The sequence below is a fragment of the Monodelphis domestica genome, chromosome 2 (assembly GCF_027887165.1).
Source record: "Monodelphis domestica isolate mMonDom1 chromosome 2, mMonDom1.pri, whole genome shotgun sequence".
Taxonomy (NCBI): Eukaryota; Metazoa; Chordata; class Mammalia; order Didelphimorphia; family Didelphidae; genus Monodelphis; species Monodelphis domestica.
In genome coordinates, this window is record NC_077228.1 from 253,253,694 (window position 1) to 253,267,655 (window position 13,962).

Below are 13,962 nucleotides of genomic sequence, written 5' to 3' on the forward strand. Positions count from 1 at the left end.
ATTAGAGTGTTCATTTTTAGTCTCTCCTCAGTCATATCACCTCCACCCCTGTAGTCAAGCAGTTGCTTTTCCTTGTTGTTTTTACTCCCACAGTTTATCCTCTGCTTGTGGATAGGGTTTTTTAGATCCCTGCATATTGTTCAGGGACATTGCATTGACACTAATGGAGAAGTCCATTACCTTCGATTGTACCACAATGTATCAGTCTCTGTATAATGATTTCCTGGTTCTGCTTTTGCTCTGCATCACTTCTTGGAAGTTGTTCCAGTCTCCATGGAATTCCTCTACTTTATTATTCCTTTTAGCACAATAGTATTCCATCACCTACATATACCACAATTTGTTCAGCCATTCCCCAATTGAGGGGCATCCCCTTGTTTTCCAATTTTTGGCCACCACAAAGAGTGCAGCTATGAATATTCTTGTACAAGTCTTTTTCCTTATTATCTCTTTGGGGTACAAGCCCAGTAGTGCTATAGCTGGATCAAAGGGCAGACAGTCTTTTATCACCCTTTGAGCATAGTTCCAAATTGCCCTCCAGAATGATTGGATCAATTCACAACTCCACCAGCAATGAATCAATGTCCCTACTTTGCCACATCCCCTCCAACATTCATTACTTTCCTTTGCTGACATGTTAGCCAATCTGCTAGGTTTGCTCAGAGTTGCTTTGATTTGCATCTCTCTGATTATAAGAGATGTAGAGCACTTTTTCATGTGCTTATTAATAGTTTTGATTTCTTTGGCTGAGAACTGCCTGTTCATGCCCCTTGCCCATTTATCAATTGGAGAATGGCTTGATTTTTTGTACAATTGATTTAGCTCTTTGTAAATTTGAGTAATTAAACCTTTGTCAGAGGTTTTTATGAAGATTGTTTCCCAATTTGTTGCTTCCCTTCTGATTTTAGTTACATTGGTTTTGTTTGTACAAAACCTTTTTAATTTGATGTATTCCAGATTATTTATTTTGCATTTTGTGACTCTTTCTAAGTCTTGCTTGGTTTTAAAGTCTTTCCCTTCCCAAAGGTCTGACAGGTATACTATTCTGTGTTCACCTAATTTTCTTATAGCTTCCTTCTTTATGTTCAAGTCATTCACCCATTTTGAATTTATCTTGGTGTAGGGTGTGAGGTGTTGATCTAAACCTAATCTTTCCCACACTGTCCTCCAATTTTCCCAGCAGTTTTTATGAAATAGTGGATTTTTGTCCCAAAAGCTGGGATCTTTGGGTTTGTCATATACTGTCTTTCTGAGGTCACTTACCCCGAGTCTGTTCCACTGATCCTCCTTTCTGTCTCTTTGCCAGTACCAAGTTGTTTTGATCACCGCTGCTTTATAATATAGTCTGAGATCTGGGACTGCAAGGCCCCCTTCCTTTGTATTTTTTTTTCATCATTTCCTTGAATATCCTTGATCCTTTGTTCTTCCAAATGAACTTTGTTATGGTTTTTTCTAAATCAGTAAAAATTTTTTTTGGAAGTTCCATGAGTATGGCACTAAATAGATAAATAAGTTTGGGTAGGATGGTCATTTTTATTATATTGGCTCGTCCTATCCATGAGCAGTTAATGTTTTTCCAATTGCTAAAGTCTAGTTTTAGTTGTGTGGAAAGTGTTTTGTAGTTGTGTTCATATAGTTCCTGTGTTTGTCTCAGGAGATAGATTCCTAGGTATTTTATTTTGTCTAAGGTGATTTTGAATGGGATTTCTCTTTCTAGTTTTTGCTGCTGAGCTGTGTTGGAGATATATAGAAAAGCTTATGACTTATGTGGGTTTATTTTGTATCCTGCAACTTTGCTAAAGTTGTTGATTATTTCAATTAGCTTTTTGGTTGAATCACTAGGATTCTTTAAATAGACCATCATGTCATCCGCAAAGAGCGATAACTTGGTCTCCTCTTTGCCTATTTTGATGCCTTCAATTTCTTTTTCTTCTCTAATTGCTACTGCTAGTGTTTCTAGTACAATGTCAAATAGTAGAGGTGATAATGGGCATCCTTGTTTCACTCCTGATCTTATTGGGAATGCATCTAGTTTATCCCCATTGCAGATGATATTGGCTGATGGTTTTAGATATATACTGTTTATTATTTTTAGGAATGGCCCTTCTATTCCTATGCTTTCTAGTGTTTTTAATAGGAATGGGTGTTGTATTTTATCAAAGGCTTTTTCTGCATCTATTGAAATAATCATGTGATTTTTGCTGGTTTGCTTGTTGATGTGGTCAATTATGTGGATGGTTTTCCTAATATTGAACCAGCCCTGCATCCCTGGTATAAATCCTACTTGATCATGGTGAATGACTCTTCTGATCACTTGCTGGAGTCTTTTTGCTAGTATCCTATTTTAAGATTTTTTGCATCTATATTCATTAGGGAGATTGGTCTATAATTTTCTTTTTTTGTTTTTGGCCTGCCTGGCTTTGGAATTAGTACCATATTTGTGTCATAAAAGGAATTTGGTAGAACTCCCTCTTTACTTATTATGTCAAATAGTTTGTATAGTATTGGAGTTAGCTGTTCTTTGAATGTTTGGTAGAATTCACTGTTGAATCCATCAGGCCCTAGGGATTTTTTCTTAGGAAGTTCTTTGATGGCCTGTTGGATTTCTTTTTCTGATATGGGATCATTTAAGAAATCTATTTCTTCTTCTGTTAGTCTAGGCAATTTATATTTTTGTAAATATTTGTCCATATCACCTAGGTTGGTATAATTATTGCCATATAGTTGGGTAAAGTAGTTTTTAATGATTGCCATAATTTCCTCTTCATTGGAGGTGAGATCCCCTTTTCATCCTTGATGCTGTTAATTTGCCTTTCTTCTTTCCTTTTTTTAATTAGATTGACCAGTACTTTGTCTATTTTGTCTGCCTTTTCAAAGTACCAGCTTCTAGTCTTGTTTATTAGCTCAATAGTTCTATCACTTTCAATTTTATTAATTTCTCCCTTAATTTTTAGGATCTCTAGTTTGGTTTTCTTCTGGGGGTTTTTAATTTGTTTGTTCTCAAGATTTTTGATTTGCATTTCCAATTCCTTGGTCTCTGCCCTCCTTAATTTGTTAATATATGCACTCAGGGATATGAATTTACCTCTGAGTACCACTTTGGCTGCATCCCATAAGGTTTGAAAGTATGTCTTGCCGTTGTCATTTTCCTCAACAAAATTATTAATTGTTTCTATGATTTCTTCTCTAACTAACCGATTTTGGAGTATCATATTATTTAATTTCCAATTAATTTTTGATTTGGCTCTCCATGTACCCTTACCGGTCAATATTTTTATTGCTTTATGATCTGAAAAGGTTGTATTTATTATTTCTGCTTTTCTGCATTTGAGTGCCATGTTTCTGTGACCTAGTGTATGATCTATTTTTGTGAATGTACCATGTGGTGCTGAAAAGAAGGTGTATTCTTTTTTGTCCCTATTTATTTTTCTCCATATGTCTATTAACTCTAATTTTTCTAAGATTTCATTCACCTCTTTTACCTCTTTCTTGTTTATTTTTTGGTTTGATTTATCTAAATTTGATAGTGGTTGGTTCAAGTCTCCCACAAATATGGTTTTACTGTCTATTTCCTCCTTCCATTCTCCTAGTTTCTCCATTAAAAATTTGGATGCTATACCATTTAGTGCATACATGTTGATTAGTGATATTTCCTCATTGTCTATACTCCCTTTTAACAGAATATGTTTACCTTCCCTATCCCTTTTGATCAGGTCTACTTTTGCTTTGGCTTTGTCAGATATCATGATTGCAACTCCTGCCTTCTTTCTATCAGTTGAGGACCAAAAGGTCTTATTCCAACCTTTAATTCTAACCTTGTGAGTATCAACCCACCTCATGTGTTTCTTGAAGACAACAAATGATAGGGTTTGGGGTTCTGATCCAATCTGCTATTTGTCTACGTTTTATGGGTGAGTTCATCCCATTCACGTTCAAAGTTATGATTGTTACTTGTGGATTCCTTGGCATTTTGATATCTTACCCTAGTTCTGACCTTTCTTCTTTAGCTATATTCTTTTGAACCAGTGATTTACTTTAGGTCAGTCCTCCTAGTCCCCTTCCTTGATATGCTTCCCTTTCTAGCCCCTCCCTTTTTATGCTCCCTTCCCCTCCCCCCCTCCTCTCCTTCCCTCCCTTTTTATACACCCTCCCTCCTTAATTTTCCTTTCTTTCTTACCCTGTTGGATAAGATAGAATTCAGGATCCCACTGGATCTAGATGTTCTTCCCTCTCAGATTTGATTTCACTGAGAGTAAGGTTTAAGTAATTCCACCTCACGCTCTCTTCCTCTCCTTCTCATATGAGAGTTCTTCCCCTCCCCTTCCCATGTGTATCTTTATATGGGAAAGATTATTCTATTTAGTCCCCCCCATTTCTTGAATTAAATCTTAGTATTATTGACAATTCCCCCCTCCCTTTTCCTTTCTTTGCCCCCACTTTCACCAAATCTTCTTGATGCCCCAATCTTTCCCTATGCATGTTTCTTCTAACTACTCTTATGATGAATACAATTTTTGACAGTTACACAAAACATTTTCCCCACATATTAATATATATATAATTTGATGTAAATGTAGTCCTTATAGAAGAGAGTTTGACTTAAAGAAAAAGATAAGATTTATCTCCTTTTCCCTTTCTTTCATATTTACCTTTTCATGTTTCTCTTGCTTTCTGTGCTTGGATATCAAAATTTCCACTAAGTTCTGGTCTTTTCTTAGCAAATCCTTGGAAATCTTCTATTTTGTTGAATGCCCATACTTTCCCCTGGAAGTATATAGTCAGTTTTGCTGGGTAGTTGATTCTTGGTTGGAGACCCAGCTCTCTTGCCTTTCTAAATATCGTGCTCCATGCTTTGCGGTCTCTTAGTGTGTTAGCCGCTAAGTCATGTGTGATCCTTATGGGAGCCCCCTTATATCTGAAGCTCCTCTTCTTGGCTTCTTGTAGGATTTTCTCCTTTTCTTGGAAGCTCTTGAATTTGGCAATTACATTCCTAGGGGTTGTCTTTTGGGGATTTAGTATAGAGGGTGTTCTATGAACCCTTTCTATTTCTATTTTGCCCCCTTGCTCCAGAACATTTTCTGGGCAATTTTCTTCTATAATCTCCTGTAGTATAGCATTGAGGTTTTTTTTTTATCTCTGGTTTTTCAGGCAGACCAATAATTCTCATGTTGTCTCTTCTTCCCCTGTTTTCCTGGTCTGTGACCTTTTCAGTGAGATATTTTATGTTTTCTTCTAATTCATTAATTTTTTGGCTTTGCTTTATTGATTCTTGCTGTTTTATGATCTCAGTTTCTTCTAGTTGCTTAATTCTGGTCGTTAGGGACTGGTTTTGCTTTTCAGCTTTGTCTGCCCTTCTATTGGATGCTTCCAGCTCTTTCTCCAATTATGAAGTCTTGTCTATCAGACTGCTGATCTCTTTCTCCCATTTTTCTTTCCAGAAGGTTTCCATCTTTTGGGTAAGCTCCAGTTTGAGATCTTCCAGAATTTGTTGATAGTTTCCATTTTGGGAGGCATGGTCTGATCTTGTTTGGATTTCATCCTCATTCTTTTCTTTTCCATGGGTACTCCCACCATAAAAGTTTTCAATAGTCCCTTCCCCCTCCCCCCCCTTTCTTCTTGGATGCTTGATTTTGGGCCATGTGAGCCATTCCCCTTTCCTTTTTGGTCTGGGATCTGGGTGATATGGGCGGGTTTTCTGTTAATTTAGGTTGCCTCAGACTAGTTCTTCCCAGCCTCCGAGGTTTCTTAGAGTGTTGTCCCCTGTTCTCAGCCCAACAGTCCAGGTGTTCAGCTCCGCCCTGATATTCAGCGCGTGGTCCTCCCCTGGTGTTTAGCTCTTTCCAGGTGCTCAGCGCAACCTCCCAGAGTTCAGCTCCGTGGGCCCCCTGTGCTCAGCGCAGGAATCTCCCGTGAAACCGCCCTGAGACGTTGTTTTCTGGCAGTTCCCAGATCCCAAGGACCCTGGTGTGCCCCCCCAGACATAGATGTTCCCCACTCACTCGCTGTCCCAGTGGGAGCTCCGATAGCTCACTCTGGTTTGGTGGGGGAGGTGGGGGGGGAGGGGCGGCTCAGTTCATGTTTCTGTGCAAGCTTTTCCTCCTTATAGTGTGGAAATGTTCAAACCCCATGTACCTTCACCTCTTTGGGGTACTGGAGAGTCCCTCCGTTCCTCCAAAGGTGATTTTTATGCTCCTTTGATGTAATCTATTTCGTTCGGTGCCGGGGAGAGGAAGCGAGTCGCATCTAGATTGCAGCCATGTTTACCTGGAAGTCTACATTTTTTTTTATATGCTTGGGAAGAGCAAAGTATACATTTTAGATGGATTTATTTCATATTTTATGATAGATCCTCTCTTATCTTCAATGTCTCCCTGTCTTCTACATCCTTCACTGCTCTCTCCAAATATTCTCAGACCTCTCACATTCTTAAAAAGTCTTCAGTTGATTTGAAAATATCTACTAGCCATTTTTTCATGCCTTTTCTCCTTCTTGTTTATATATTTCTTGAAACATTGTCTACATTTGGTGCTTCTTCCTTTCTTCTCCATTTCTTCTAAACCCTCTGCACTTTGGTTTCCTACTTCATTATTCAACTGAAAACTGCCTTCTCCAAAATTATCAGAACTTTCTTAATTGCCAAATCTAATGTTATTCTCAGTTTTTTTTTCTTAATCTCAGCAACATTTCACTTTGGCAGTCACCATCCCCTATTCTTTCCTCCTTATGTATCTTGGTTTTCTTTGCTCGGTAGATGTCCTCCAAGTTCTGTCTTGGGCATTTTCCTGTGTTGTCTCACTTGTAGATCTCATCGTTTTGAATCTTTTGACTTCTCTTGCTTGCATTTATTTTGGACTTCTTCATTATGTTCCCAGCAAACTCATCATTAGAAAATGTCATCATCTTGCAAAATCAGCACTGGTATTCATACCTCTGCCTCTCTGATTGGAGCGTGGCGCTGTAAACTCATCAACTTCCATTTAAAGGAGGAGGTGATAGGACAGACATCTCATTCCTGTCCTGTTGGACCCATTTGTAATTCTTTGGGTTTTCTGGCTGCATTCATTTAAGACTTTTCTTTTTTGACTTTTCCATCGTGTGCTCTCATTGGTTACCTTTTTCCTTTGCCCCCAAATTCCTTTTCATTTTCCATTTTATGTTATCTTTCCCTAATAGGTTATAAGCTTTGGAACAATTACTGTATTGTATCTGCAGCACCATTTAATAATGCTTACTGACTGACAATCAATACTAATAAGCTGAATGATATCAATACAGGTGATTCCCAAGTTCTATATATTCAGGCCTCTTCAATATCTCTAATTTAATAACCCATCAAATTCAAAACTCAAAATGTCCAAATAAGAATACCCCCAAAATCTCCCTTCTTTTCTTCTCTGTTAGGGTATAGCAATCTTCCCCAAACATCTAAGCTTATAACCTTGGTGGCATCCTCAACTGCTCACTCTCTTTTAACCTCCCATATCCATTTAGTTGCTCAATCTTATTGTTTCTCCCTTCTTAGCATCTTTCATATATGTCTCCCTTTCTTGCCACTCATATAGCCACAACTCTAGTTCAGGCTTTCTTCACTTCTCAGTTGAGTTAGTGTAACTGTAGTTTTCTTTTCTTTTCTTTTTTTAATTCTAGAGGTATTTAAAGTATTTTTTTATTTTACTTAGCAAATATTTATTTCTCTCCTATCCCCTCCTAATTGAACAATTAAAAAAAGACAACCCTGGGAGCAGCTGAGTAGCTCAGTGGATTGAGAGCCAGGCCTAGAAATGGGAGGTCCTAGGTTCAAATCTGGCCTCAGACACTTCCCAGCTGTGTGACCCTGGGCAAGTAACTTAACCCCATTGCCTAGCCCTTACCACTCTTTTGTCTTAGAACCAATACACAGTCTTGATTCCAAGACAGAAGATAAGGGTTTAAAAAAAAAAAGACAACCCTTATAACAAATATATAGTCAAGCAAGGCAAATTCCTATGTGGGTTCTTATATTTACATTTCTCATTCTGCATCTTGAGTCCATTGCCTCCTTGTCAGCAGATTCTTTAACATCATTTTTCTGCAGTCATAATTGATCATTATGTTACAAATAAAAATTCATCTGGAGGCTCATCACCAGATTTATAAGCCTTTATTAGTAAAGAGAGAGAGAAGAAAGGGAAAGAAGACAGAGAGAAACTTAGTGAGTGAAAAAATTTCTAGATCTGATTCTCCATTTGACTGGCTAAGGCTATGCTGTCATTCCTCAGCAGTACAGAGGGAAAAATGCCAGCCTGTGGCAAGTATGGAAGCCTAGAGAATAATTGGAATTCCTGCCTTTTCTTAAAAAAACCCTGTCAGCCCCACCTCCCTTTCCCTTGGCCAATGATTTTCAAACCTCAAGCTGTCTGCCCTTCCGTGGCAACTGTCATGCTGGCTCTGGCACATTGACACTAGAGAAGCCCACACTGATAGCTGGCTGCCCTGGAACACATTGCCAGAACTGGACTCTGTACTTGATATCAATATCCCCTAAATAATTTGCAACACACAATCACATTTATCAGAGTTCTAAAGTCTTTCAAACTTGCCTAGTATAAATTTGTCTATATAGTTGTTGTTATATAAATTGTTTTCTTGCTCACTTCATCTTGCAATAATTCATATAAGTCTTACTATATTTCTCAGAAAGTCTTTGAAAATTATCTTCTGTCATTTCTTATGGAGCAATAATATTCCCTTACATTCATCTATCATAATTTGTTCAACCATTACGCAAATGATGAATAATCCCTTAGTCTCCATTTTTTGCCTCTACAAAAAGAGCTGCTATAAATATTTTTGTATATATGGGTACTTTTTTCTTTGATTTTTTTTTTAGGGGATGACTAGTAATAATGTTTCTGAGTCAAAGGTCATGTACTATTTAGTAACATTTTGGTTTCATAAAGTAATAAATAAGGGCAGCTAGATCAGTGGATAAAGTGTTAGGCTTGGAGATGGGCAGTTTTGGTTTAGATTTGGCCTGAGATACTTTCCAGATATGTGATCCTGGGCAAACCAGTTAACCCCTAACTAAACTAACCCTTACTGCTTAGAACTGATATCAGCATCATAAGGCAGAAGGTAAGGGTTAAAAAAAAAAGAAATAAATTGCATTCCAGAATGTCTGCATCAGCAGTGAATTTCCCATTTCTCTGTAGCTCTTTCAACAGTTGTCATTTTTCTTTTTTTTTGTCAACTTTGCCAGTCTAATGAGTGTGAAGTGGGACCTCAGAGTTCCTTTTCCTTTAATTTGCATTTCTCTAAATCTTAGTGATTTGGAGCATTTTTCACATTCCTATTAGTAGCTTGAATTTCTCACTCTGAAAATTGCCTTTTCATAACTTTTGATTATTCCTCAATTGTGAAATGATTTATTCTTACAAATTTGAGTCATTTTCCTATATAACCTAGGAATGAGACATTTACCAGAGGAATTTGCTGGAAAGTTTGCTGGTACTTAACTTTTTCCATCTAACTTAGCTGCATTGATTTTATTTTTGTGAAACCTTTTCAATTTTATCTAACATTATTAATTTTAACTTGTATAACCTCTTTATCTTATAATCTTTGACTACTCTCCTTTCCATTAACATAAAGGGTTATTTCTGCATTCATTCTCTTATGATGTAACCTTTTATTTCTAAGTCAGGTAGCATTTTAAAATTAATTATAGTGTAGGATATATGTATTAGGCTAAACCTAATTTCTGCCATACTACTTTCTAATTTTCCCTGAAGTTATTGTCAAATAGTGATGTTGACTTGTAAATAACACAGAACTACCAAAGTAGTCAGAAAAAAAAACACTCTTTAATAAGGAAATAGTGATAATTGGCCACCACACAGAGCCCTGCACTAAATACCACACAGGGCCTGCACCCTGGGAACTCTCAGAACTGTATCCCTGGGAGAAGGTAGCCCGTTAAATGCCAGCTCCAATGCCAACTCCGCCCTGGGAGAGAATACCTTGCTAAGTGCCAACCCTCTGGAGAAACGAGCCTGGGTGTCCATTTATACCTTCTGGAGAATTAGGTATGGCAAGTTTTCATAGACAAACCAAAAATGGGCTGCGAAGAGTTCCATAGCCAGCCCCAGTGGTCAGCTGTAACAAATCAAAGGCAGTGGTCAAACTCATGAGCTGGGCTCCTGAGACAGGATTTTAACATAATAAGAGAAGCTTTTAAAACAAATAAAAGGCACTTAACATTTTACTATATCCACAGAATCCCACCCATGCTAGGGTTCCCAAACAGTTCTAAAGTCTATAGTTCAAACTGAAACAGGTGTGCCTGGTACTGTGGGTAAACTGAGGCATCCAAATTTTATGTCGACAGTGAGTACTTAGCCAAGTAGTGTGGGGCTTTAGGTTTACTGAACATTAGGCTACTATGTTTATTTTCATTGTGTAGAAAGTCTGTACCACTTATTGACCTCTGTTTTTTAATTAGTACCAAATAATTTTCATGATTACTGCTTTGAGTCTTGAACTATAAGACTCCCTTCTTTGTCAGTTTTTTTTAAATTAACTGTTAGACTCTTGGCCTTCTGTTCCTCCAGATAATTTTTATGAATATTTTTTCCAGGTCTATAAAGTATCCTTTGATAATTTAGCATAGCATAGAATTAGTAAATTAATTTAAGACAGTATTATAATTTTCATTATTTTGGCTTGACCTGTTGTTTAGGTCTTTATACCTACACATAGCATTTTGTAGTTGTATTTGAATAATTCTTGTCTGTGTTGGTAGGTAGATTCACAAGTGTCTTATATATTTGGTAGTAATTTAACACAGAATACTACATATTCTGGAGTAATATTAAATAAAATTTCTCTTTCTATTACTTCCTATTGGATTTTTGTTGTAATATATTCTAATAATTTACATGTATTTATTTTATATTCTGCAGCTTTGCTGAAGTTATTGTATCAGTAATTTTTAATTGGCTTTTTTTGGTAAACCATACTATCATCTTCAGAAAGTGATAATTTTTTTTCTCTTGACTTTGTTTCTTGTCTTATTGCTCTAACTAAAATTTCTAACTCGTGGAGTCACTGATTTCTGTTTGGTCCTTTCTGGTTCTCAGGGAGTCTTACTTGGGTGAGGTTTTATACTTTTTCTTTTAAGCTTTTATTTCTCTTGCTAGTTCTTTTCTCTAGAACTTTTATTTCACCTGTTTCTCTTTCTGGTTCTTTCCTCTAGAGCTTTTTCCATGTATTAATGTAGTTCTTATGGAACTTTTGAATCTCTGCTTGTAGTTGATATGCAACTACTAGCTTCCTTTTGAGTATCTCTATAATTTTTCATAATGGGTTGATGTTTTCTTTGATTTATTCATTTTTCCAGCTTTAATTCCTGAATTGGCATTTTGTGTCAGGTCTAGTTTCTATCCCCTGCTGTACTTTTGGCTTGAAGAGGTTGAATCGATGTTGTTTTGGTCCCCTTGATTCCTCTGCTGACCCTTTCCCCCTAGAGTTAGACCTTTCTGTGTCTTTGGGATTCATAATGTTGGATCTTTAGGATTTTTATGTGTGTGGTTTCCCAGGACACAATCCTTAGAGACCTTGCTCTGATTGGCAATATTCCCTAGGGCTTCCAAGCTCTCTATCCTTTGGATTTCTGATCTCCCTGGATTGTTTTAAGGGGATCCTTTATTGTTTCTGTCTACACACACAGAATCTTTTAGATTACATTTATATTTTGCCCACAGCTGGTCTTCCTGGCTTGTTTGCTTGTGGTGACGCTGACTTTGCTCGTGGCCCAATTTCTAATTTTGATTTGATTTGATTTAATGCTTTTTGACTTGAAAGATATGGCTATCTCCAAATGGAGGTAGATCATTTGGGAAAGGCCTAGATGGATGGGAGATGAGAAACATCCACCTAGGACCTCCCTAGGGTCAGCAAAGCACAAAATTGGGCTTTTGAAACGAAGTTTATTTTGATAGTTGTACTAAAGGGAAAGGGTAGGTAGGGTCCTAAAACTACAGATCTAGACTCAAACCAGCTTCTATGTACTTCATGAGAGGTACTCTTTGTTGCTCTGTAGGCCCTCCCTGCTCTTATTTAAAAACCCAAATGCTATCTGACTATTTGCTAATCTAACTACCCAGATTGTCTTTAAGAAGGCTAAGGAGACAGGACTCACTAGTAGCCTCAATCCCCTCTTAATCCTGGAGTAGGCTTCCTAAGTAACCCAGAGTCCCAGGTGATAAGCCCTTGGGATTACCTTAGCCAAGTGATCTCTGACTGGTAGCTCTCAGACAGGTGAATCTCTGTACTCCAGGGAAAAGGCAGTCTACTCCAACAGAAATTTTCCAACCCAGGAATCCCTAACCTTTCTATAAGATTAGTTCTTCCCAGGAGATGCCAGAGCAAAGATCCTCCTTCCAGCTCAGTAGAAAGCCAGTATTAGGAGTGATAGTTAAAAACAGTCAAATTCCAAGATCCTCCTCTCCTTCCAGAATCTTTCCCCCTAGGGCTTGATTCCAAATTCTCCTCCATTCCTCTTAATTTTTCCTCTATCACTTATCCCTTACATTCCTACAGACTGACATTTTGAGCAGTTCTGGGGTGGAAAAAGTCACTTAATTTGTTACTGAACTTTATGATTATTTGATTATTATTGGAAAAGAGATATGGAAACTTGGTGGTGTAAAGGGTGAAATTATGGTTGAGACTGAAAAAAATCTAAATTTAAGTGGTTGCCAAGGGAAATCCCAAATAATAAAATACCCAAGTCAGCTGCCAAATATTATGGTGATTTAATTGATAGTGGAGAAGATTAAGAAGAAGGAAGAAGAAGAAGGAGTAGGTTTTTTCTCTCCCTCTCCCCCTGCCTGATTAGTATCAGGCAGGGAGATCAGGAGATAAGGGAGTAAGGGTTTGGAGTATTAAGGGGGAAGGAATAAGCCTGACCTCCAAAGGGGGCTCAGCTAAGATGCCCGAACCTGAAATCAGTTCCAGGGCAAAACTCACCACCCAACACTCCCAGATGTCGGAATGCTTAGCACGCTGCCAGCCAGAGTCATCTCTCTAGGGAAAGAGGAGGGGCCAGGAAGTGCTGTGCCTTATATGGATGTTTTAAAATCATTTTTCTGTGTCTCATCTGTACCAATGAGGACTTAGCTTGACTTAGGACAGCCCAGAGGTCTGTCTTTTTTTTGCATATGTCCGTTGAAGGCCATCTCCTCAGATAATTAAATCTTTAGTTTGATGCAGATCTTCAAAATCTTGTTAAACTGAGCAGGCTGAAGAATGTAGAGCTTCCTAGACCTGATTCTGTTATTCCAAGTATCTCCATTGTTACTGATCAGGAAATAGCTAAATTATATCTTCTAAAGAATGGTCTGATTAGGTGGAGTAGTTTTGAAATTTTCACAAAAATCTCCCTGAGGCCTGAGGAAGACTAGTCTCTCCAATGGGTCTTGTAAACATACCACCTATGAAATTACAATAGTTAGAGATAAGGGGAAAATCAGAGAGATAGATAGATAGATAGAGGGAGAGACAACAAAACCAATGTTTTGCTGGGCACATTGAAAAGCTAATAAGGGGGCAGTCCCCTTTGGCATAAGAGTGTACATTCAAAATAAATATTCAATCATCCGTCAGTTCAATCAACCATACCCCAAGGTTCATTCTTGATTTTGATGTAATGTATGTTTTCTGGCATCTTTCTGCAACAGTTCATTCTCTAGATTTAGGAGTTAGGAAACTTCTTCCTTGAAGATCTTTCTCAAACAAAAAAAAAATTCAAAATCTTGGATTTTTATTAAAATACAATCCCCTCCACCCCCTAAAGTGGGTGTTAAAAAAAGTCCAGTTCAGCTCAGAATGCATTGTTGAGTTATGGGGGTGTATGAGTCAGTTACTAAAAGAATTCAAAAACAGTAAAAACAAAACAAAAAAAATATATAAAGGGAAAAATAT

At 37.6% G+C, this 13,962-nt stretch overlaps 1 protein-coding gene across 4 annotated transcripts in view; it reads left to right on the forward strand.

The window, feature by feature from the left end:
• Window positions 1-13,962, forward strand: part of OGFOD3 (2-oxoglutarate and iron dependent oxygenase domain containing 3) — a 128,184-nt gene that overhangs the window by 8,398 nt on the left and 105,824 nt on the right. The window lies entirely within an intron of this gene.